The sequence below is a fragment of the Mirounga angustirostris genome, unplaced genomic scaffold (assembly GCF_029215605.1).
Source record: "Mirounga angustirostris isolate CCGP_5_RB_7025 unplaced genomic scaffold, mMirAng1.0.hap1 SCAF_12, whole genome shotgun sequence".
Classification (NCBI taxonomy): domain Eukaryota; kingdom Metazoa; phylum Chordata; class Mammalia; order Carnivora; family Phocidae; genus Mirounga; species Mirounga angustirostris.
In genome coordinates, this window is record NW_026991720.1 from 27,532,941 (window position 1) to 27,558,801 (window position 25,861).

Sequence of the window (25,861 nt, forward strand, 5' to 3'; positions counted from 1 at the left end):
AAATTTACAGGACATGTATATCACTAGATATGTATACTAAACTTTTGTTTCCCTTTCTCTTTCCCCTTAGTGGGCATGGATTTGCACAAACCTGATCAGTTCTACCAACTCATATTCAGCCCCCCTTATGCCCAAAATAAATAACTACAAGTGTATATGTCTGGTAGCTGAGAAACAGACAAAGAAGACAAGAAAAAATTATACTACTCTTTTAATCCCTTTTAAACTCTTCTCCACAACTCTAATTATTGGTTCTTCATCTGATTTAAAGATACAATGTGGCGTGTCATTCTCTAGGAGGTAAATATAATATTTTTAAGGTCTTGAGTCCTAAGATCTAGAAGAACCAATCCCTGTATTACAATAGGAACAGCTGCTTATATCTGGAGTCTCCTGTCTCCAGAGGTTAGCATAACATGAATTAGCGGCATATACCATTTAAGGTCAAATAAAAAAATTATTTACATTATGGGTTGTTTTTTGTTTTTTTTTTTTGAGAGGAAAAAAAATTCAGAACCAAGAAAAGTCTATTCAAGGAAAACAGAAGGTCTCTTTGAACTTGGGACCTGTGTCTCGGAGTATTTCAAGCCCTCAATTTCAAGGGCCCCTGAAACACAGTTTTCCCTCCTACATTTCAACCTACTTCTGAAACACATATATAACCTCCTTGGTAGGGGCCATGTGCTAACATCACTATATCCCCTTGTATATGTAATACAGTGGTCTCTGTGTTTCAAGTAAAATAAAGATACTGACTGAATGAATGAAAAAGCAAATAGCATAACTTCAGGCAACACATTGATTTCTTTATGCTTTATCTTGTCATATTCTGAACAGTCTTTTAACAGTTTGTTAAACAGGTCTGGCTGCTCTTCTGCTCACTTCCATTTCCCCAGGAGCATGTAGGTAATGACACTTCGGTTTTACCTGACTCTGATACTTATTAATGGCAATTTGAACACATTATTTCACCTTTGAGGTCTTCAGTTTATTCATCTGTAAAAGGAAGAGAATGGTTCCTGCTGTGTTGACCTCACGGATTTTCAAAAGGATCTACTAAGAATCGATATGAAAGGCTTAAAATCTGCCAGTATACAAAAGGAATGTGTTCATATTAACCAAGCACTGAGCATGGGTCCATAGGCTGAGAAAGCCTTTAAGCAGAGGGTGCCTGTTAGGGAGTCCTGTGTTAGGTCTGCTCTTTCTAGGCTCTTCTTCCTCTCCTTAAACAACATGTAGTCACCCGCACTAGCTAACCAACACACTTCCCTGATTAGAGGGAAACATAGGGCGCACACGGACAAAAATGAGGGAAAGTAAAAAGTCAAACATTGAATTGAATACCAAATTGATTTTAGTTTGGACTTAAAAATTGTATGTTATCGGGGTGCCTGGGTGGCTCAGATGGTTAAGCGTCTGCCTTCGCCTCAGGTCATGATCCCAGCGTCCTGGGATCCAGCCCCACATCAGGCTCCCAGCTCAGCAGGGAGTCTGCTTCTCCCTCTTCCTCTGCCTCTACCCCTGCTTGTGCTCGCTCTGTGTGTGTGTCTCTCTCTCAAATAAATAAATAAATCTTTAAAAAACAAATAAAAAAATTGTATGTTATCAACATTTAGCAGAGCCATTCAAAATATGCACCAGAAGGCATTTACTAGCTTTGCTACAATATAAGAACTTTGTTCTTTCCCCCTTGATCTCTCACATTTCTTCTCCTCGTCTATCTTGAATGTTTTTTCTCTGACATTTTTGTTGTAGGCTTGAATCTCCACCCATTCTCCCTTCCCCTAAAAGGGCCAGGACAAACTTGATCTCTTTTAGATGTCCTCCTTAAACCCAAGTTAATGGCTCACCTTGTTTTTTACTCTGCCTGGTATAGCTATAAGCAGCTTTTCCCAGCAGCTCTTCAAAGTACTAAGGGTGCTTGAAGGAGATATTCCTAGAGCAGGGATAAGAAGTATAGAAAGGGAAAAGACACAGAAGGAGAAATTAAAGTCTGCAACAAGCAAATATTCTACTGTATAAAAGTCTCTCAAGAAGTGATGTTTCTCTGTTGATTTTCCAAACAAATGGACTAGCTGAAGCCTGCCGAACCACCCGTCTCCGGGACCCACATGCATTGCTTGGAACTTCACTTTCAAACATATAGCATCACTTCATTTTTTAGGACGTAGAGCTGTAGAAATGCACATATAACATATAATGGGTGTATTGTATAAATAAGTTGTGTGTGTGTGTGTGTCAGAAGCATTAATTGTGACAAAACTAGTACTCAACAAATATTTATGGGGCATTTGTTACAAGCCAGGCACTATGTTAGGTGTTGGAGATGGAACTATAGATAAGACAAATATAGCTTAGAGTGTATTTGCTTACACTTTTATTATAGAGCTTTTGGTTTTTAAGTAAGCTTTTCTGCTTTCCTTAAAGTACTTAGCAGCAAACAGAAAAAGGAAATATACTACAAATATATTTGAATTTAATGTGTTGCTTTTCCCAGCAGTTATGACTTCTTCATTTACCTCCATGTGATGACTATGATACATAAGTAGTACTTGAAACACTGTCTGTACATGTGACCAGTCAATAAAAGTTAGGAGAAGGAGGAAGGTTAAGATGATAGAGTCAGAGAACTGTAATTAACTACTAGATTAGAAAATAGCTGTACCCTGAGATATGGGGAGGTGCAGGAAGTTGAAGAGGAACATTCAGGGGGCTTCGGGGCAAGTTCCAATATTTGCCATTTTCATTTGGGCAGATTAGTCTCTTGGGGCCGCCATATGCTCACTTATAAGAGGGGAGGATAAGTCACATCTTCTTACGTCACTGGAGGCTGCATGGATCAAATAATATAGTGTATGTGTTAATAATTTTGTGAGTTGTAAAAGTTCTATTAAATATAGTGGTTAGTAAAGATTTATGCTGAATATATATCAAAGTATCAGTAGATCCACCTTCTTTAAATGTAGCTAATGTTTTAATAAGAAATTCACACTACTGAATGCCCCAATTCATTGGAAAATGTGGGATCTATTTTTATTTCTCAGAATGCAAACACAAGGGATGTCTGAGATAGGCATATATTTCTTTTGTGGGAGGGATAGATGCTTGGTTGTTTGGAAAATGGTTATGCTGGTGAATCTGTGCCATCTCTGTCATCTCCATAGCAACAAGCTCTTGATATAACAAACAGAGGGACTTGATGGAGAAATCAAAAATAGCTCAGAGATATGGTAATGGTAATTCAAAGTTACTAGCAAAGTAAGAAAATTGTTTCCATGTAAATAATTTTCTCCTCCACTTCTGTTCTTAATGTGAAATTCCTCTTTGAAAGTTATTTGTTACTGTGGTTCTTAAATTTGAAATACCATCTATTCTTTTCTTCTATTAAAAAGTTAGTTGTTGCAGAGTGAAGTATTTTTAGTAAAACAAAACATGGCAGGCTTATAATTCCTGACTCACTTAAGGGGACATGTGGTATCTTGTGCAAGATAACATTCTTTGGTTCCAGCTGTGGTTCTAAGAGTAAAGTAGTCAGGAATGGATCTCACTATCCTTGACTCTTTGGCTGCCAAAGTTAGACTGTTGAGGAAGAAGTGGACTGCTAACCAGATTATATTGTATGTCCTTGTCTGTTTTGGTATTTTTAGTATTTATCGACTAAAAGCGAATAGTAATAATAGTAAACATTTACACAGAGCTCACAACATGCAAACAATATTCTGGGAGGTGTGTGTGTGTTCTCATTCACTTTATTGTGACAATACTTTATGAAATAGGTACTATTATTATCCACAATTTACAAGGAACAGAGAATTTCAGTAACTTGCCTCAAATCACATAGCTGGTAATGTAAACAGTACTGTTTGTTTACTCTAGCCAATGGTAATTTATTTGGTTTGTTATCTAGAGGATCACCATCTAAGAATTATGATAGACCATGCTGTAAGTAGTGTGATATCCCATTTTAATGAGGGATGATGAAACCCTTCTTTTTTTTTTTTAAGATTTTTTATTTATTTATTTGACAGAGAGAGACACAGCGAGAGAGAGAGCACAAGCAGGGGGAGTGGGAGAGGAAGAAGCCGGCTCCCCGCCATGCAGGGCTGGATCCCAGGACCCCAGGAACACATCCCAAGCCCAAGGCAGACGCGTAACAACTGAGCCACCCAAGCGCCCCGATGAAACCTTTAATACATAATTAGGTTCAGGGAAAAGGGACTGAGCAATGTTTTACCTAAATAAGAAGGAACAAAGAAGGGAGATATAGTATCTTTTGGTTCAGGCCAAACCCCTCTGCTGAACTTTGCAATAACATTGATAGCTACCATTTACATAAAGCATCTTTTATGTGCTAGGCAATATAATGCATGTTTTCTATATATTTCTCATTTAATTCTCACAATAGCCTGTTCTGTAGGTGTTATTTTCATTTTACAGGTGAGGAAATGGGGATGAAAGGATTTTGAGTGAGTGATGGAATGATAGAATTGTCCAATAATTTTTTGTTCTTTCAACTGGGCTCAGAAATTTTTAAAAGTTCATAATGGTGGGCAGTCCAGGGTTTAAATGATAGGCTGTTTGATTCCAAACTCTAGAAAGTGATCAAAAGGAATTGATGAAATTTACTTATGCAAATGACTGGGTGCTTCTGCAAGAATATTTATCAAAGTAAATAGAGTGGGTGGATGTATTTGAAAATTTATCATGTATGATTCTTGCCTTGCCTCTAGTAGATGCCCTGGAGTGATAACTTATTTCACTCCTTGTGTATTCTGCTGTATCCCAGAGTCTCAGAGTTCACCCCGCAAAAATGGCAAATATGCCTATTTTTTATTTTACGTTTATTCATTCATTCAAAAAAAATCCTTATTGAATGCCAACTTTGACCACACACCATGCCAAGTTACAGACATACAGAGATGACTTAAAACATCTTCCTTGACCTCGGGACACCAGAGTGGCATGGTCGGTAAGCATCTGATTCTTGGTTTCAGCTCAGGTGGTGATCTCAGGGTCATCAGGTCAAGCCCTGTGTTGGGCTTCACGCTCAGCACGGAGTCTGCTCAAGATTCTCTCTCTCGGGCACCTGGGTGGCTCAGTTGGTTAAGTGACTGCCTTCAGCTCAGGTCATGATCCCGGGATCCTGGGATGGAGTCCCACATAGGGCTGCCCCTGCTCAGTGGGGAGCCTGCTTCTCTCTCTGCCTCTGCCTGCCACTCCCCCTGCTTGTGCTCTCTCTCTCTCTGTCAAATAAATAAATAAAATCTTAAAAAAAAAAAAGATTCTCTCTCTCCCTCTCCCCCTGCCGCTCCTCCTTGCTCTCTCTCTCTAATAAATAAATCTTTAAAAAAAGTCTTCCTTGGCCTCAAGTTGCTCATAGCTGAGTGGATGGGATGATAAACAAATGATGACAAGTGAACATGTCAGACAAAAACTCTCATGTGGGGAGTTTGGGAGTAGTAAGGGAGGAATGTCAGACAGGAAGTAGTGTCTGTGCAGAGATTTAAAGGATGAATTGAACAATTTTTCTAGGTAGTCTGGGTATGGAAGCTGATTTCAACCATAGAGAAAAGAATGAGATGTTAACATATCAATATACAGAGAGAAAATAGAACAAATCTGCCTTGCCTGAAAACTGATCACTACTCTGAGACAAGTGACTTTTTATTTTTGTATCAGCATCACTAATTTAATGCTTCTGATGTCTCAGGAGGATATACACTTGCAAGGCCTTTTGCAATAATACAGATCCATGAGAGAATTGTGGATGATTTCTCATTGTTTTCTACTGGTCACGCGTAAGGACATTTATCTGTTTCATGAAGCATATTTCAGGATTGTTTGTCCTATATGTTGCAAATGTAAGTATTTTAATTGGGAAGGTAGAAAGCTCAGGATGTACTGAAGTGTAATGGTTGAGTTGCAAATTGACCATTTATGATGATAAACTTACCCACCCAGACCTCCTGGCAAATTGTAATTATCCTTTCAAGATTCTAAGATTTCAAGACACTACTTCCTTTCTGATCTTCCTTTCCTCATCACTGAAGGGTCTTTAGAAATGTTATCTTTTATCCCCCAATCAGTGAAAGTTTGTGAAATACAGCTATTTCTTTCAGCTTGAGGAACATCATCTTTTTTTTTTTTTTTTAAGATTTATTTATTTATTTGAGAGAGAGAGCGTGGGTGTGCAGGGAAGAGGGGCAGAGGAGCAAGTTCTAAACAGACTTTGCGCTGAGCTCAGAGGCCAACATGGGCCTCCATCCTACGACCCTGAGATCACCACCTGAGGTGAAACCAAGAGTCAGATGCTTAACCGACTGTGCCACCCAGGTGCCCTGAGGAACGTCATCTTCTAAGTGAGGAATGTAAAAACAAACTTGTTTTCTTGACTCTTTTCACATTGTCATCATGTACAATCCTGATTTGCCTCATTTTTTGCCCAGTCCAATCTCTCCCTTTGTCCTCAGAACTCTTTCACTTGTCCCTGTCTCCTCAATCTTAATCATCTGTTTTATTGACAATCCTCTGTCTATTCATAAATATGATTTTTTCTCTACTCCCCAGTGTTTATGAATAATGGGCTGATGGGTAAATTACTCTCTTTTCAGAGCTTCCCCAAATTGTTCTTTTAGCTGCTAATAAATTTCCTAATCCATTGACTTCATATGATCCAGTGCTCCTGGGGTGTTTGTCTGGAATCAGACAATTCTAATCAATGACACCATACAAAAGCCAGATCCCTTATATTTGTGTGTGAGAGTGGGTGGGCTGGAGGAAAACAAGTCTTAAGCTTTCTAGAATCTTTAAATTTTTGAGCCTAAAAAAAATTTAGATATCGTTTAGTTCATTCCTTTCATTTTAATAAAGAACAAACAAGCCCAGAATCCCACAGCAATAGGGAAACCAAATTAGAAGACGGGACCACACGCTTCAAGCTGTGCCACCAGGTCTCCCAGAGCAAATCTGTTGAAACCAAGTGGGCTTGGCCTTTTGTAAAGTGTAGAGGTTTTTTGTTTGTTTGTTTGTTGTTGTTTTATTTTGTTTTGTTTTTAGTCCTTTAAAGACCTGGCCTGAAAAACACTATCCGGTCTGATTTAGGTCTGATTGTTTTCAGTGGAATGCAAGGAAGTAGGAGGAGACTACATTTCAAATTGTTTAGTGATGTCCTCAGTTTTGAGGCACTTTGCAGGTCAGAGAAAAGAGACACACATAGAAATTAGGTTCTTAAATATAATTCCAAGGCTATTTAAATTGCATGATTTAATACTATGTAAGGAGAAGGTGGGAGGGCTCAAAAGAAACTGAGGAAATGCTAAGGAAAGCATTTTTTGGCCTCTTAGTCTCACAATTGATTTCTGAGTTTATACAATGAAATGCTGTATGATAGAATTTACTTAGCCACATCACCCTGTCATTTACTTAAAATATTTATTTATTTTTCTCTCTCAAGTCCCATCATTCATATGAGAAATATAAGGTCATTTTTATTATGTTCTATAGTAATTAAAGAAAAATTTTTTCCCTATCCTAGAAAGACCAAATTCTCCCTTTGGGACTCACAGTAAAATAATGACCTCATAATGGGTCACTTTGCTCTTCTCTCAGGCCCAGAACACTTTCCTTCCCCTCACTGGCTCTGAGATCTGAAAGTTGCTTTTTATTTTCCTCTGTCGCTTCTCCTGAAACTTCGGGCCTTCTTCTGAGTGGCTATAGAACATGGAAATACACTTGCTCTCCTCCACGGTAATTTCCCTAAGGTATGGAATTTCATTCCTGCCATCTGAGCAGTGTTAAGGGATTTGGATCACTCCTTCAGAATTCATAGTACAATACTTCACAGGAGAATGCAGAAAAAATGAGTCTCATACCTAATTCTATGTAACAGTTGCAGTGGGAGTGGAAATGTAGAAGTTAGAGTCTAGGGGAGAAACTCAATTTTAAATTTGGTAGGTTGCCTGCTGCTAGGGTGAACAGAGCATGAGTCTAAATGTAGCCCTACCCTTTCTGGATGTGTCCCAGAAATATATCCGAGGATATTAAAACACACCTGGAACTCATGAAACAAGAAGCAATGCATTCATTTAGCCACCTCAATGGAGGTGGGGCTAAGTCGTGTCTGTTAAATGTGTTTTTTTATTTTTCCAATGTTCACTAGGTGTATAATACATGTGTATGAACATAAATACATACATACATCTGCCCCCAAGTAATCATTATGGGCGGTTTGTAATTTGCTGCTTTTATACAGAAGGCAGCTTTTAGAGTGCAAGTGTTAGTTAGCTATTTTACATCTTAAGGCAAGTCACTAGGTGAGGGCTGATCCTGCATTCCTTACCAGGAAACTACTCAGCAGGAGTTTGGAGGCAGAAACACATATAGAAATTATACGGCCTCAACGTGCATTTGACTCTCCTTTGGAGTTGTTCTTATATGGTGACTAGGGAATCTGACCCTTAAAAGCCAGATTTTCAAAATAACTCCTCCTCGGGAACAGTCATTAAAACTGGCCTAATGGATTGTTGAATACGTATCTTGTAACTTCTATTCTTTATGTTCTGTTCTTTATGTCAGTGAAAGTCTAAAGCTGTGGATGAAACTGGAACTAACATCCAAGGCAGCCTTGAAGTGGAGAAAAGCTCACAGACATGGCAGGGCTCATTCAAAGATAGTTCATCTCTGGTTTGCTCCCGTGGCTGAAATACCAGCCTCACTAACGGCTCCAGGGCCCAAAGACCGTGGCGGCAAGGCTTCTTTGGGGGTGATGCAAATCCACCCAATCGTTTTCAAAGTGGGCTCCGTGTCTGAGGTATCTTTTATGTTTTCCCGCAGTACATACGAGAGAATTGGGGGGAAGAAAGGTAGGAGAAAAGATTCCATCCGAAACTCCTGGAGAGCTGCATGGGGCTCTCTCTGACAGTCACTAAGGTTGCTAAATGGGGGTGAGGGAGGGCACCACCTGTCCATCTGACTTTGCAGTATTAGCCAGCTTTTGTGGGGTTTTTTTCTCGGCATCAAAGTCCACATAGAAACTGATTGTATATGGAGAGCACGCTGGGATTGAAGAGATCTCTGTTTTGGCATCTTTGTCACATACGTGCCGCCGCGTACTGGGTAGAAACCTGTGCCTTCAGAACGGACCACAAGCCGTGTCACTTTGGGCAGTTGATACTTGGCTAAGGTACGGCTACTGCATATCATATTGGATACCTTGCTACTGGGCAGGCAGGGAGCTAGGAGGGCTTTGGGTGTGGACCCACTCAATCGGGAGGCCTTCATGTAGAAGATCCTTCTGTGACCCCACCCTGCTCTCAGCGGCTGGCTCCTCCTCCCAAGGGAGTGTTAACGGTAGGGGTGCAGTCTGAACCGCTAAAACAATGGTTGTAGAGCCGTAGAACCTCGTACCCTGGAACCCCACCACAAGAGCAGGCAATGGGGCAAGTCTAAAATGTACACTGGTGTGGATTCCATGACTTTCTTTGCCCTGTCTAGACTCATGACATGCACTTAACTTTAAGGGTTATTTATAATTTGCAGAAAGTTTTTCACGAGTGTTCCCTCATTTAATTTTCACAATAACCCTATGGGGTGAATAACCCTATGGGGTGAATTATTTTGAAGACTATCTTGTTATTTTGCTGATGATGCCTCAAATGTACTTTTTTTCTTCCATGTTGTTTCAACAAACAAACATAATTTAGCATAACACCTGTGGCCTGCAGACCTACCCCAAGACATACTGCCCCAAAGACATCATCATCCTAATCCCTGGAGGTTGTGAATTTGTTAAGGTTACATAGCAAAAGGGAATTAAGATTGCAGATGAAATTAAGGTTGCTAAATCAGCTACTAATCCCTGAAAATTGGGAGTTTATCCTGAATTATTTGGGTGGGCTCATTATAAACACAGGGAGTTTAGAAGTAAAAGAATGGGCATAAGAGGTCAGAGTGGTGCTGAGAAAGACCAGACCCCCTGTTGCTGGCTTTGAAGATGAAGGAATGGGCTCAAGAGCCAGAGAATGTGGGTGGCTTCTAGAAGCCAGAAAAGGCAAGAGAACAGATTCTCTAGCACTTCCAGAGGGGAACATAGTCTTACTGACATGTTGATTTTAGCCCAATTAAACTTGTGCAAGTCCGCTAACCTACAAAACGGTAAGGCAATAAATTTGCACTGTTTTAAGTTTGAGGTAATTTGTTACAGCAGCCATAAAAACGGACAGATTTTTCCACACAAGTGAATGGTCTAGGTAATTACAGTATAATAGTTTGATTGACAGTTTTAATCCTTTAGATGGAAATATCTGTTAAATATATTTTACATTTCTCTACTGCATTAAACAGGATACACTGATCATAATTTAGCTTTCCTAATAATTGTGGAGCATAGTTATGAACATAAAAACTTGAGGCTGCAATAGTAGAGATGAATTCCTGGAGCTATTGATGTAGGAAGGGCTGTTGGCCATTATACTAAATAAGCCTAGCCCAGTTCTTTTCTTTCTTTCTTTCTTTCTTTCTTTCTTTCTTTCTTTCTTTCTTTCTTTCTTTCTTTCTTTCTTTCTTTCTTTCTTTCTCTCTCTCTCTTTCTTTCTCTCTTTCTTTCTTTCTTTCTTTCTCTTTCTTCCTTCCTTCCTTCCTTCCTTCCTTCCTTTCTTTCTTTCTTCTTCCTTCCTTCCTTTCTTTCTTTTTTTTTAGTTCTTGAGTCTCATTTCTCCTTGTCACTTCTTTCTTGCTGCTTGCTGTTCATAAATTTCTACCAGCCATGCCCAATAATGCTAATCTGCTTATAACCAAACTTGTTAAAAAGTAACTTAAAATTATATTTAATTGAATTCAGAAAATATATTCTGAGTGATACACGCACACATACGTATGTATTTTTTTCTAATACTCTTGGTTTTTCAGAGGGTTGAACATAATATGAATGCATCATCTGTCAGCTATTCAGTATATATTTAATATTCACTAGGATCCTGTGAGATAAGTGAGAGACTACTAAGTGCATAATTTCTGTGGGTTTATCTCTGTGTCTGACCTACCGGTGATAACATGGTATTTTAAATCAATAGCCTGGAGGTCAGGGCTGGAGGCTCTGAGATGCTTGCCAGTTCGAGACCCTGAAAAGCCTGCATGGTTGAGAGGTTTGAGAGAGAACACAGGTCAGGCTGAAGGAGAAGGCAGGCCTGTGATAATGAGTTTGGGTTTTATTCCAAGAGGAGAGAATTAGGGAGAAAAGAAACATGATTGGAGCAAAAGATCACTTGACTACTGTGTAAAGAATAGATTGGGTGTGGGTGGGCAGTGGGCAGTAAGCAGGCGTGGATGAGAGGAGAACTTTAGTAGGGAAGCTGTATGAGGCAATCCAGACGACAGAGTGGTGGCTTCAGCTAAGGTGGTAGCAGTGAACTAGAGAAGGGGATGGAGTCAGGATAGACTTTGGAAACAGCATTTTATCCAGGTCTTAAAGAAAAGGGTTATGATGTTATGTTGGGCATAATATTAGTGTAATTTAGTGAAATGGGGAGCTCCAACTTAACATAAATCATGTTTAGCACAAGGAAAAAGCCCTAAATATCATGGCAGAGGTACATATAGTATGAAAATCTTGACAACATTTAAATCAAGACTGACTGTTGATCTCAGTGTCGGAAGCGTAAAACTGGGCCTCTCAACAAAGCTGGAGAAGCCCATCCCTTTGCTGTCCTGTCCCCCAGAATATCCTTTCTCCTACTATTCCCAGTGCCGGAGCTCTGACTCTTGAGTCACCACTCAGGCAGGCCAGGTGGAATCCTGCCTGCTTTCAGCTCTGCAGTAAATACCTATAACCCATGAGCCCTTCCAGAAAAGCTTGGAAATCTGACAGGAATGTTTACATAAATCTTGACTTATAGAAAATCAGTTTTTGTTTGAACTTATTTTGAGCTCTGAGATTTAAATGATGCTATCTCAAGCTTAAGAAAATCTAGAAAACTGATATATCATTGAGTTAAGCAAAATATGCTTCACATGTTGAATTTCAGTTTATTTGAAAGTCTCTACACCTACTAAAACAATTGGTAGGATTCATCATTTTTCTACATTAAAAGTATTCTAACTGATTGCCAAAAAGAAAAGAATTGCTGGTTTTTAAAAACCTCTAAAAATGATAACAATAGAGAGTAGTCACAAGAAAGAAAACTTGAACGTCCTTTCTAAATCTTATCTTCCAAATAAGCTTAGATTGATTTTTTTTTAACGTAAACAAAATCAAATGTTTTCCCCTACAACAGTACTCTTCAACAAATTGACATTCACAAAGAGTGCTTTGTTGTGTTCTAAGAATTTTAAATAAGTAATTAAGTCAGTGAAGTAAGCCTGTACACATGTGGAAAATAACCAATGCCCAGAAGGTGACTCAGTGAGTGCCTGTTAACTGAATGGCCTCTAAGCCTCTTGAGTGGAAGAGTTCAACCATGGCTGCACATTAGAATCCCTTGGGCAGCTTTGAAAAATGCTGAGTCTTGGGCCATACTCCAGACCAAATAAGCAGAACCTCTAGACGAGGGACCGGGCCTGATTGTTTTTGAGTTTTTCCAATGCTCCCGAAATGCAGCCAAGATGGAACCACGGCTGCATGATCAATGATATTTTACTTTCAGACATATCAGGATTACTTAGGTGTTTTCTCCAAACTTACATGAATCTTAGAGAACTGGAATTCATAACTGTCTGGATGAGAAGTTCATTCCATCAAGGGTACAAGGAAGTTGGCACTATTTGCTGCTTACTGTTAGAAAGAAGGTGTGTACCACGTGATTGCTTTGAAGACGTGGCTAAAAACAACTCACCACCCCCCGAACAAAGCCACTTTCTCCATAGGTCAGACCTGCTTGGTTATTACAAAGAAGGCAAGACCTTAGAAGTACAATAAAAGAGGAAGCTTAGTAATTACTTACCTGTTCCACCAAGTTTCAAGACACCTAAAAGTGGGTGAACAAACACTGGGTACTCAGGAACTTGGCTTCCACACAAAACCCAGTGCTTCTATAAACCAATGATCATGGGACAAAGGAGGAGGCTGGGATTGTTTCTAATTGGGGAGAAAAATCCACTCCCATTAGAAAGATACTCCCACCCCAGTACACCCCCCCCCACACACACGACTCTACATTTGAAGAAATTGATATGCACAGGAGATGAAAGCATCCTTTATAAAGGAATACTTGAAACTATTCAAAAATGAAGGTCACAACTGAATTCCATTTTCTCAGTTTGTCTGAAGTACAGTAATCCACATTATGGTAGGCTCATTGAGCAAATACAAATTGATTTTAACAAATGGGCGAAGGAATATTACTTCCTCCACCACTAGCAGTGATTATGTGTTTTGGCCTCTTTTCTATAACTACCCAACATCTTTTAAAGTTATTATTCAGAGTTACAGGTTAACAGAGGGTTTTGTGTGGCTGAAACTGGTAAACATCTGGGAATCCAGGTGCTCGACATTTAAATTCTCTGTGGCAGAAGTGTTCCTTCATCATATGAAACTGTCACATTATTATTTTGCCTAATGATACCATCATTATCATATTCACTTGAGTGACAAAATGCCAGAATCATGCTCATCAATTTTCTGCTGTGTCCTTCCAAATCAAAGAACTTTTTCTTTCTAAATCTATCAAATTAGCATGGTGGACTCAGGCAACAGAGTGGAGTTTCAGTAGTAATATTCAAAAATTATATGCCATCTTAGGCCATCCCTGTAATTCATGCATTAAATTTAGTACTGCCAAGATTTAGCCATTTAAGCTTGAGTTGTTCTAAATTTAATTATGTGTGTCAAGACAAATATTTAAGTCTGAAAATTTCAACTGCAAGAAATAAGAAAAAAGTAAACATAATTTAGAGAGGGAGGATAAGAAGAAATATTCTTATTATACCAATCTGCTAACCTATATGATTCTAATTCCTTTGACTGAATTAAAAGAATAAATTTGTTTTTCATGTATTTAAAAATGATGTTTTGTATGCACACATATTAAAGCAAGTATAGTTAGTAGAAATTACATGAAAAATAGTTAAAAGTGTTGAATGTCTCTAACTATTTAACAAATTTTGGGGGGAGACTGAGTAAAGAAAGCAAAAAGAAAAGCAAGATACCTTAATTGTTAGGGACTTGAGTTGGAATCAAATAACATGAGTTGAATCTTGGCTCAGCCACTTGTATGTGAACTGGGCAATTATTTAATTGTTCAAAGCCTTATTTCAGCGCTACCCAACTTATATGTTTGTTGTGAGGATAGAAGTAGACAACATTTCTGGCACATAAATGCTCAGTGGTGGTTAGCTATTAATAATAGCAAGGATTACATTATATTATTACATATCACACTATATTACATTATATTAAATGATATATTGTTATAAAGTAACTTTATTCCAATTATAAGAGATACACAACAGAGATGAATAGACAAAGGGTATCTAGATTTCAGCTAACATTTGAGAGATACTTTAATAATATTAATGTAAATAAACTCCAAACCTGCAGGTTGATAGGTCAGTATGGTGAGATGATTAACCCTTAGATAACTAGTTGACATTAGTGAAATTGAACTCACTAATTAGGATCTGCTTCAGCTCAACTAATGGCACCATCTTAACACCCACCCAGTCATGCAAGTAGGAACCTCTTGGGCCTCTGAGATATTTCTCACTCCCTCCCTGCTCTTCACCCCAACTGTGAACTCAGACAATTTCATTGGTTACAACTCTTGAAAACCTCCAGACTCTTCATTCGTCCCCATTCCTCTCTCCTGCTCTAGTGTCACATTTGCCTCTCCTGCCCTGGGTCTCTGCTTTTCTCCCATTCTCCTGCACACACTGTCTCTCGAATTTCTGGGTTAAGAGCTTTCCTTCTTTCCTAACACAGTTGCTCTCTCTGTCTTCCCTTCACTTCATAGAAAGTCCTTATCTTTCTTTCCATTACAGGATAGCTGAAAAACAAAATCCTAATATGAGAATTAATTAGTTAAAATCATTTTTTGAGCACAGTTTTACTGAATTCCCAAATTATTGATTTTCTGTTTCCCAATTAAAATTAGTCTGTGCAGTTAAACCCTCTGGTTTCACACACATCTAGAAGATCAAGTGACATATGCAGAAGCCCTAGTTGCTAATGATTCTTTAATTCCACTTAAGTCAATACAGAGACATAGGTTTTACCAGCATAAAAACAAACTCAGTGGCCTTTTGCTATGTATCCAAGAAGAGATCTCAAGCATGAGGTAGGTGGTAAGATAGGTAAGGTAGGTGGTATGGCACTTACTAGCGTGGGTTGTGGGGTCAGACTGCCAAATCACATCCATTCTCCCTGGAGCCTTGGGGATGTTAGTCACTCTTTTTACTAGAGATGCTATGAGAGTAACCATATTAAATGCTCAGCACAGTACCTATTCTATTTTCAGCATCCTGTGACTGGTAGATCAAAATGATGATCCCATTCCGTGTCTTCTCAGAGTGTTTGTGTGTGTGGATGTGTGTGTCGGTGCTTTAATTTTCCCTTCAGAGGTGATCTTCAGCACAATTCCAAAGAAAGAATGAAACAGGAGGGGAAAGGTACTTTTAAAGGAGTAGGAGGAATACATATAAAGGTTTATAAATCTTTTTTATAAGTCTATTGTGTTGGCTTCCTGAAAATTTCCATTCATAAGTAATATTTATTCATTTATTTTAAAATATTGTCATAAATGGCTGTTGAGGGTCTACTAAGTCCACTGTTCCAGCCACTGGGTATACCGCAGTGAAAAGAAACACAAAGTTCCTTTCCTGGTTTACATCCTAGGGGAGGGCGATCAATAAACCAGTAAATATACAGTATATCAGATGGTGACATTGTAATAGAGAAAAATAAAGCAGGACGGAGAGCATGAGGTGTGTGGAATTTATTATTATTATTATTATTATTATTATTAATTATTTGATGAAGACTGCTGCTCTCCTGCCTGACTGACCCTTACTGGTTCCATAATAGGAGTAGATCAGCCTGCAGATAACTGCATATGTCAATACAGTCAGCAGGGATGGGTCCAACATAGGCTGGGGCTGTCAGGTGGGGCACGCAGCAGAAATAACATTCCTTTGCATAAGGAAATTCTGCAAATATAGCATTGTACTAATGTAATATGGAAGAGACACTAAAGACTAAGGAGAGTATCAAAAGAATTGAGCTAGAAAGAAACTTAGAGATGTAAATTGAATGGTGCACTCCCGTGCTTCCTAACACAAAGTTACTCTCCAGTTAGGAAGATCTGAAAAGACAGACTGGAAGAAAGGAGCTTTAACTTAGCATTATAATGGACCTTTAAGAATAGATTGTGTTGATTCATTATGTAAAAAAACAAATCCTGGATTTTATAGAGAAAAATCTGATGAAGCCTCACTGTTAAGGTGTCCAGTGAGGAGGGGAAAGAGAGAGAAAAGAAGGCATCTGAGGGAAGAGGATTCCAGGCAGAGGGAACAGCAAGTGCAAAGTCCCAGAGGCAGGATCATAGTCATATTGTTTTATGAGCAGCAAGAAGACCTGTGAAAGAAATGAGGTCAGCAATGCGGAGAGTGGGGGGCAAGCAGAACACACCGAGTCTTTAGACCAATTTAAAGACTTTGGCTTTGGGCACCTGGGTGGCTCAGTCAGTTAAGCATCTTCCTTCAGCTGAGGTTGTGATCCCGAGGTCCTAGGATTGAGCCCTGCATCAGACTCCCTGCCCAGTGGGGAGCCTGCTTCTCCCTCTCCCCCTCCCCCTGCTTGTGTTCTCTCTCTCTCTCTCTCTGTCAAATAAATGAATAAGTAATCTTAAAAAAATACTTTGGCTTTTACTCTGAGTGCAAATGGGACACCAATGGAGGGTTTTTGGGTGGAGGAGTAACATGATCCGACTGATGCATTACGAGGATCTCTCCAGCTACTCTGTAGAGAACAGACTGAAGGAAACTGGGCGGGGCGGGGGGGGGTGCGGGCGGTGAGGGTGGAAGCAGGAAGCCCTATTAGGAAATAATTGCAATAATCCAGTCAGGATTGAAAGTGGCTTGGACCAGCATGAAGGCTATGGAAATGCTGAAAGTGTTGAGATTCTGGATATAGTAATTTGAAAGTAGAGCTGACAGGGCTGACTGCTGGATCAGCTTGTCAGAGAATATAAAAGGTTCTGTACATTGGTATATTGTCGCATTGAACACTCCTGACAAGCGCGAGAAGCAGGTGTTGCATTTACTTCATAAGAGGGAGAATTGGTGATCTGAGGCCTTAAAGCAGGTATGAAGCCTAACAGCCTCAGCAGGGCAGAGGTGTGGTCTTGAACCCCATGTTGTTATTCCCAGCTGCCTCCTCCCATAGGAGCCTCTCTCCCCGAGTGGTTTTAAGGCCCTTTTATCCCCATACAACATCTATTTAAGGGCAGAACAAACATCTTAGTTCAATTCATAGTGCCTTCCTATTACATCTCCATTCTCTTATGCCATGGAATTTCCCAGATTTCTCACCCAGTGTCTTCATGGTGTCCTGAGTGAAAAATTCAAACTCTTTGAGATGGCTCACCAGCTTCCTCTTCATTTGGTGATAGGTAATTTCTGGCTTCATCTTGGCTGGACTCCCTACCTCTCTACCACTGCCCCATATACCTGTACTAAACACACACACACACACACAAATTGAGTACAGTCATAAAATCACCTTGACTCTATTAAATGTAGTTTCCAGGTTAACATAACAACTCCAGTGTGTATTTTCTGACTGGAAAGGATAAAGAGAGCAAAATATAGCAATGGACCCAAACAGAAAGTATCAATTTGTCCTCTTGCAAACTAGTTATTAAACCTCAGATATCACAAAGATGTCCTTTTTTGGCTTTGGCTTTGTCTGCTCAGTATAAAAGATCTTGTTTTGTGTTTTTAAAACATTCTGGAATAGAACTGGTAGGGGAAAATGGTGTGAGGGGGATATGGAGTCAGGGGGATTTTTAAGCAGGCAAGTTACTTCCTTGAACATAATTAGAATCTACACAGCATGATGCTGATTTTTCTCCTCATTCTCATGGTTGAGGAATAAATGAAAACAGCATCTTTACTGAGATGAAACATAAAGTGATTCCAGCTTAGTACCTTATAAAATCAAGTTAATTTCCATCCCTGTGATAAATAGTCCCTCAAAGGCCTGTCAATGAAAACTCAGATACGTCTTTGGCAATTTTGTTCACTTTAGGTCCTGGATAGTTTTTTTTATAAAGGCAAGCACAGTGTGGGAGACTAATTGGTTAGTCTCCAGACAACCTTTCGGCCCTCTCTGGTGCATCTGTGAAGAGAGCCACAGAAAGTTACTCACATCCTGGATTTTGGCATGCATGATGCCTTTCTTCTTGAGTCATCAGGGCATCAATATGAAGCAATTTGGCTGGATTGACTTCATCAGGAATTAGGCTATAATGTATGTTAGTATTCTTACCTCCATGGAGAGTGGAAGAGTGTCCCAGCTCTTAGTGGTTAGTACTTATAGGTACAACTCTCCATTCTTTCATTCTCTCTTCTGTAAAATGAGTCTGAAGGGTTGGCTTGAAGTTACAGAGAGGAATGATTATGCACAGGCTTCCAAATCATTCAGCTCTCTACTTGTTCCTAAAAACAAATTAATTCTGTTACTTCGGTACTCTGTTTCTGTCGGCCTTGACACAGTAAGTCACTTCTGAGAAATGGCAAGTCCTATGTCAGGATCCATCAGTGAAATGATTTTCCAATCTCAGTGTTTCCATGATAATGATTTTATAAGGACGATGAATGTGTGGCCTTCTGGTAGACAGGCAGGAAGGTACTCATCTCCAAATGTATAAAACAAATAGATTGTGGGTGTGGTCAGTCAATTATTGAATAAGAAGAAACTGTTCCTTATTCCACAGCAATTAATTCCTATAGATTCCATTCAATCATATCTCTGTGGGAAAGTCTTATGAAATGTAAACATTCCTGAGAAGGTAATATGTTAGGTTATTATCGACCACAGTAATTATGGTAGATTAAATTACTCTTCAAAATACTTGCAGGCTGGGCATGGCATATGACTTGCTTGGGAGTCAAGGTGGGCAGGTTGTAATTCCCTGCCCGTTGGGAATCAGAGCATGGTTTGATTCCCTGCCCTTTGGGCTAAGTGTGTGCCTTGCTTCGGCCAGAGGGATATTAGCAAACTGGATTGCATCATTGGCCTTGATCTCTTACATTTCTGCTATTGCTGTACTTCCCTTAGGAAGCTGCTCTCCCCTCAACCTGGGCCCTAGGCTGGCATACATGGAGAAGACAAGAGCTCAAACAGCAGCAAAGTCTAGTCTAAGCCAGCTAATCCTTAGCTGACCTGTATACATGTATCTCTTATTTTAAGTTCATATGTTTCTGGGTGGTTTGCGATGCAGTAATAGCTAAATAGCAATAACAATTTATTAATTGGACATTTAGTAGTTAAAGGTGCTAAATACACATTATCTCTGAAACAGTTGGTTTCATGTTGGAGTAGGACAATAAGTTTAGGATAGACTTCTAAATCCAGTTGTACAGTGATGTAAAAATGGATACACTGGAGCATCTATGGGAGGACATCTTGCTTTCCTAAAAGAAAGGGGAAATCTAGAATATTCTATTTTATTTTCCCCTGAGAGTGACTTAACAACTGTGGCAGTATGATACAATATGAGAATGGAGCATGACAATTTAAAAAGAAGTAAAGAAGAATGAAAAAAATGTTTTAGGATCTACTTGTGACTTTCTAAGGATAGAAGATACATAATATGATACAGTCGTGTGCCAGGTTTCTATTTGGATTTACTCATTTATTTCATCCTCATAGCAATGAACTTAGGAGGTTGACACTATTTTTATCCCCATTTTACAGCTGAAGAAACTGAGACATAGGAGTTTAAGGAAACTGTCATCGTCACCCAACTAAGAAATGGAAGCACCAGGACTAAAACCAAGGCAGACTGACTCCAGAGTCCATGTTATCGCAAATCATGAACTAACCAAATCCTAAGGAACAGTACTACTGAAATTTCTAAGGGCTCCTCGGTGGCTCAGTTGGTTAAGTGTCTGACTTTGGCTCAGGTCATGATTTCAGGGTCCTGGGATGGAGCGTGAGTGGAGTTGAGTCGGGCTCTGTGCTCAGCGGGGAGCCTGCTTCTCCCTCTCCCTTACCCTCTGCCCCTCCCCCCACTCGTGCTTGCTCTCTCTTTCTCAAATAAATAAAAAAAATCTTAAAAAGAAAAAGAAATATCCGGGATCCCCTAAGGGAACAAGGAACTCTCATCCCTTGATCCTTCATACATGTGAACCCCGCTGAATGGGGTGCCTTTCCCTCTTTGCCCAGCACATTCCTTAAGACTCATCCCAGATGCACTACCTCCAAAGCCTCCTTGGTCTCCCTAGTCTGGATTAGGTGTCTTTCTTCTATGTTTCGGTTCTCCTCGTGCTTATGTCATTCACCTTCAACACCGTGTTGTTGCAGTTTATTTGCTATGTCGCTTCCTCAGAATATGAACATCTGGAGAGCAGGAATTATGTCTTTGTGCTAGTTACACAGAAGGTTCTTAATAAAGGCCAGTTGTGAGTTGTATGAGATAATACACTTACGGGTACAATAAGTGATCGGTATTTGGAAAGATTCCTTATTATCTTTCCAACTTGATTTTATAACACTCTGCATCACCTAATAAGCTTCTTTCAAGCTGGTCTTCCAGTCTGGGAGCCCTCAGAGCTTGGTCCCCCCTCCAGGCCTTTTACATGGTAGCGTCCCTGCCAGGAGTGCTCCTCAGCCCTGCTCTTCCTATAGCTGGCTTCTTCACCTCTCGCAGCCCCCAGTAGCCTTGTCTGACTTCTTAAATCATCGACTCCACCTTATTATCCCCTTTCAGTGCAGCTCCATATGTTTCTTGCATATTGTATCAGGAGAGTCCATCAAGATACTAATTTGTGTTTTCTTTTTGTTGGTATAGTGGAATCAAAATACTGAGAGCTATTGTGTTTTGTTTTCTTTATTTTTCTCTCCCAGGTCTCAGAAGGCCTATTTTTAAAGAGGAGATTATACTGGACACTCCAGAAGGGAGAGAAAAAAGGCTAATGCCTGTGAGGTTGGGGGTCCGAGGTTGGAAGAAAACATTTCCAAACCCAGGGAAGGGACATAGGAGTGTGAATCCACGGGCAGTGGTTCCTTTACAGTTTCCTGGCAGATTTCACAGAAGGTTCAGAGTTCTACTGAGCAGGATCCTGTTGGGTCTCTAGGAATGTTGGTCCCTTGGAACTAGACTCGTTGCCTTAGCTAAGAGTTCTGAGTTCAAATGTAGCATGGGGCAACAGGCTGCCGCCCTTTCAGGGCCACGTGGGCTCAGTCACTTCAACAATCCAACCCCAACCATGCTGGCCTGAAGACTGAAAGAGGAGGAGGTGGCCCCTAAAATGACTGAGATTGAATTTTGCACCAGCTCAATGTGTTGGGGACTCAGAGGTAGGTTTAATTTTGTTTGAAGAAAACAGATTAATCTGACAGTTCAGGCTTACTTGACTATAATTCATACCTGCTACAAAAGCACTTATCACCATTTGCAATTATATATTAGTTTTTTTTCACTTGTTCATTGTTTGTCTTACAGATTCTACGTTTGATAAGGGCAAGAAGGCACTCAAGTAATTTTTCTCAAATCAATTTCAAATTAATGAGTTTTGCACATAATATGGTAAAGACTGTTCACTTAACTCACTAGGGAAGTATACTTACTAGAGTGCAAGGTGGTAAACAACATCAGGAAAAAAATAATCACAGAAAGGTCGAGAAGCTTTCTCCACTTCTTATTCCTATTTATCAGCAGCAGAAATTTAACTGAGAAAAATACTGCCAAATGACCTCTTCTGAAAGATTCCTTAAATATATGAGTCATTGTGTTAGGTGATCTGTTGAAAATGAATAAGGGAATGGGGAGGCGGGTGGTTGTAAGGGTAAAGAGGACAAGGACATGTGACAGGAATGAAAGAGAAAAGGGCAAAGGGGGAAAAGGGCACACTAAGGGAAGGATACTCAATAAAGGCCTGGGGATGATTCCTGAGAAGTTGGTCAAGAACATTCTGTAAGAACTGAGTGAGTGAACTTAGGGGAAAAATCACAATGAAAAGCATGCTCAAGTGATCAGGAGTCCTGTGGTGGCTGAGTCCTTGCCCATCTTTCCTCAGGAGAGATGGTCCATCATCTACATCTAGACCTGTACCAGTTAGTTCCCCTCCTCAGCATGCTGCACTAGAACCTCACCACAGCCTGGCCAGTGGGACCCTGAAACAATAACAAGACTTGGGTGCATCCCTTTTTTAATAATTCTAATCAAAATATTTTTTATTGATTCAAACAATATATATGCAGATATTAAAATATCAGATGGTTTGATGGCAAATTTCGAGATAATTTAATTGAAGCTGAATGTCTCTTTCTCCTTCTACTCCTGCCATGTGCCCTTCCTTTGCTTGCACCTTTAGTATATAGTTAATCTTCTCGTTAGAGAGCCTGACCTCCCAAACACACATTATACAGTGGGACACCCATAAGTCCAAAGGAGAGAACCGGAAAACCGAGTGGATATGAGTAAGGAAGAGCCATACCTGTAGTTTGGGGTCCCTGAACTAGGCACATCTTAGATGCCTGAGCTGGTTCCACAAGTAATTACAAACAAGGGAAATACATGGTATTTTGAAGCATACAACAGGAGTTCCTAATCTTTTGGGGGATAGGGAGGGATTAAGGAAAACTTCCCCAAGGAAGCAACATTTTAGCTTCAGCCATGAAGATGAACTGGAAATGGTTAGGAGCAGGATGGAAATGTGAATGGAATTTTCTTCTGGAGCTGTTCTGGGGATGTGAGATCTCAGTTTTTGTCTTTATTCACCTATCTAGACCTTACTGTATACCATAATCTATATGAAGGGTTGATTATACAAAGGTAAAGAATGAGGGTTTCCACTCATCAAAAATTGTGCATAAAGTACAGAACTTATATTGCTCAGTTAGGGGGTGCAGGTGACTATTTGTGTTGTTTATTTGTGTTCACTTCTCCTGAATTTGTCAATTGGTCTTACTATCACCTGCCTGGATGTTCTATTCTTTACAAATCATTACAGTATCGAAGCATTCAAGTGCTAAGATTCTACCATGAGTACAGTGAGTTATGAGCTATATCTCTAATGGTGAAGATGGCTTTGTGCAGAGTGGCCTTAAAACCAGCCATTATCCTTGGATGCTCTGCATTTGGCCACAATGGACCACGGAAGAGAGGGTGTTGATGGAGCACCGTAAGAAAGTACAAGTCATCCATCTTTGATTTCCCTATAATGGTCCTGCAAAACGCTCTTCTGCCCCAAAGAAAACTTTAACTAGTCACAAGAGAGTGCTGGTTATGGGAAGGAAAATTACCTTTCCCCCATACTTTAGCAGTAAAAGTAAGGATAAGAATCAGGGTTTGAGACAAAGGCTGTTATTCACTGGCTCTCTTTTTTAGTTATTGTTTTGATGGTGGTGAGCTTTGGAGTCAGGACAGAATGGAGATGTTGGGAGAGGAAGGGTATCTTTCAAAATTTACAAATTACTATTTAAAATGAAATGGCCTTTTGGCACTCTCTGAAGTGGGTTATTGTAAGAGAAAAAAATCATTTGTTTTCCTTTTGCTTTTGGCATTATAAATGAATATCCCTTTAGGAAAATTGTAGGTGGAGACTCAGAGAATTCATTGCTCTATTCATTCAGTGTGACAGGAATGAAAATGTTTCTATGAAAACAAGGCAGTATGAGTTGGATTATATTTTTTATTGCTCATAGTCTAAATTTTTTCCAATGCCATCATAGCGGTATCTGTTAACAAATATTTATTAAGCTCTCAGTGTGTTTTCTCCCGAAAGTAACTGGATGAAGATGAGAGGAAAGGAGGTTAGGTTAGAATAAAGACATAGAACCAACAGAACTCTGGTATCAACCCAGCCTGTTTTTATTCTAACTGGAAATCACATGTCAATGCCTTTTTTCAGGATCTGGCATTTACCATAAAGGAGACATTTAATCTAAAAAAGGCCAGAAAGACCAAAAAATATATAGAAAAGGACTATAAAGATAAGATATATATATATATGTTTCCAGGCAATAGATAGATACCATGATCATATATGAATAATGACAGAAAGATGGACTTCCCAGTATGGTTAGCAAATTCACTTTTTGACTCTAGATATTTTGGGTAAGGTTTTCACTTATAAATAAACATGTATGAACAACTACCCATGACAAAAACACCAAGGAATAAAAAACAGTTAACAGTTACTGATATATGAGTTAATAATTTGGCATTGTAATTCATACTGGATAATAAAACTACAGACAATGTTAAGTTCTGGTCAGTTGCTAAGTGGTTAGATCTTTAAAACCAATTTGGAAAAGGAAGACATGGAGCTATTGAATAGAGCTTTGGAAAACCATTCTTTAGGGGCACCTGGGTGGCTCAGTCGGTTAAGCGGCTGCCTTCGGCTCAGGTCATGATCCCAGGGTCCTGGGATCAAGCCCCGCATCGGGCTCCCTGCTCAGTGGGGAGCCTGCTTCTCCCTCTCCCTCTGCCTGCCTCTCTGCCTACTTGTTCTCTCTATCTCTCTGTCAAATAAATAAATAAAATCTTTAAAAAAAAAAAAAAGAAAACCATTCTTTAAGGATATTATTTCCCATGACCATACCTCTAATTTCCAGAGTGCAAACTCAGTTTATGCCTACGGTCCCGCATAAATATTAATGGATCCCTTTAACTCTAAAAAGTATACCAATTGGATAAAAAAAATTCTATCTACCCATAGGTCATCATGACTATCATGAAGTGGCTTCAGTCTGAGGAAGATGAACCATTTTGAATTCCAACTGAGTGTATTTATTGAGCAACCACTATAGATTGAGCAATGACAATAATAATAATAATAGCAGTAATTTTAGCAGGGAATGATTACCATGTTCTGGGTAGTATACTGGGCACTTTACATGCATTAGCTCATTTAAGTTTTGCAATAATCTTACGGAGTAAGTACTCTTATCACCATTATATTGATTAAAAAAAAAAAGAAATGGAAGCACAGAGTAATAAGTAACTTTCCCAAGGTCACACAGATAGTATGTATTGAATCCAATATCAACGTTTTTATTCCAAGCCCTATTTCCTTAACCATTTTTTTTAATCAAGAAGCTTACTAATTAGTTAAGTAATTAGGTTAGAGAGTATGGCATAAACACATGAAATAGATAACATGGAATAATTAATAAGAAAAAATGTATTGTATTGCCTAGTTCCCAGGAGCTCATCCATCTGTGGAACACAGAGTTATTGCAAGGAGTTTTTAAAAAGTTATATAAAGCATAAAACATTATTTATAAATTGAATAAATAATATGCTTCATGTCTCTGCTATACTTTTATGATTGATAAATTATACCTTAAATTAAAAGCAGTATAGAATTCCAAGTAGTTTCTTTTGTCAATTCAAAGATATTTTTCTTGGGGCACCTGGGTGGCTCAGTCATTAAGCGTCTGCCTTCGGCTCAGGTCATGATCCCAGGGTCCTGGGATCGAGCCCTGCATCGGGCTCCCTGCTCAGCGGGAAGCCTGCTTCTCCCTCTACCACTCCCCCTGCTTGTGTTCCCTCTTTCGCTGTGTCTTCCTCTGTCAAATAAATAAATAAAATCTTTTTTTTTCTTTTTCTTTTTTTTATTCTTATGTTAATCCCCATACATTACATCATTAGTTTTAGATGAAGTGTTCCATGATTCATTGTGCACAACACCCAGTGCTCCA